The sequence below is a fragment of the Pteropus alecto genome, unplaced genomic scaffold (genome assembly GCF_000325575.1).
Source record: "Pteropus alecto unplaced genomic scaffold, ASM32557v1 scaffold92, whole genome shotgun sequence".
NCBI lineage: Eukaryota > Metazoa > Chordata > Mammalia > Chiroptera > Pteropodidae > Pteropus > Pteropus alecto.
The window spans coordinates 3296801-3298295 of NW_006432447.1; positions in this window are offsets into that span (position 1 = coordinate 3296801).

The window sequence follows — 1495 nt, forward strand, 5'->3', positions numbered from 1 at the left end:
TGAACTCCCACCCTTAGCCTGGGCACCCATGCGGCGAGGACAAAGAAAAACACCTGCACTCTTGGTCAGAAAACAGGCACAAAGAGTGTGAAGCGTCGCTTGTCCTGCTGTATGTTGGGAGTAATGGGAGAAAACCAGCAAGCTACTTGGAGATATTTTCCATGGTGGGTGGAGAAGGGTATTTACTGAGATGAGTTTAGGAGAGCCCTGCTCCCTCTCACTGTGGTGGTCAGAACAGGCTACCCTACTGACCTCTCTGGAGTCATCTTCAAGATGCTGAATTCCAAAGAGGCCCCATAACCCTGTCCTCCTTTCCTTTAATCTCGGAATGCAGATCAGAGGCCTGAGTGCGAAGCAGGCAGCACATGCAGGTGGTCTGTGGATGCTGAGCCCATAGGCCACTAAGGGATCTTCAAGATTCTTCAGAGACTGGACAGCCTGGGAGGAAGAGGTGGTGACAGGTATTGGGTCAGCCACTCCAGACATGCCAATCACTAACAAACACCTGCATGACATCCATTCGGTCAACCTTCCTCCACAAAGAATTCTGGCCCCATCAGCAGCAAGAAGTTTGGGGAATGAGGACTCAAAACACAGGCCATCTTTCTCACACTTTATGGTTTCAGACTTTTTCTCAAGGCTAAATTAACTATTGAAAGGCACACCTGACTTTTTTGCCAGCACTGACTTCCCCTGAGAAGCTTCATGCGTGCAGATGTAACTGGGTCCCAATCAGACTTCTGCTGAAGGTAGGTGAGAACTTACCCTTCAGACCTAGAGTAAGATCAGAACAAATGTCTGTCACGAGAGATTTAAACAAGTGCCTCTCTCACCGCCTGTTCCCCCTCGCCCTCCAGCCTATGATAGAATATGCACACTCACAGCATTGGAGGCGGGAAGACTTGAGAAAGAAAAGCAGGGGAAAAGGGAGAAAGGAAGGAAAAAACTAAGAGAGAGGGGAGGAGAGTGGAAAAAGATGAGCCACATTTACTCAGATACGTGATATACATATACAATTACACATATATACGCGTTACCCCATAAACATAAACTTCACACCTTGTACACGTGCATACCTGTGTTTTTGCACTGGTACACTTGCACCTGGGCAGCTGGTATCTCACGTCTCGAGGACAGACCCTCCCCCTGAATTACAGATGTGATACGGATGCACAGACACATACAGTCTCCCAAAGCCCCACGGCGGCAACCTTCGCGCCCTGTCCGAGCAGGAGCAGAGTGGGGTCTCCTTGGTGTCGTTAAAACACACATCCAACCCGTAAGATTACAGCGCGCATTCTGCGGAGGGGTCTGGTCCCTAGGTCTTGGGACTGCGCGAGAAAAGGCGGAGATGCTTCAGTCGGCCTCTTCCCGGCGATCCTCTCCCTGGCCCCAGCCCGGCCCAGTCACTCTGAGAGTGGAAGGGACGGGCCAGGCCGAGGTTTCTTCGTTCAGTGACACGCGTTTCTCCGCTGATTTTCCCAAAGCTACGGCG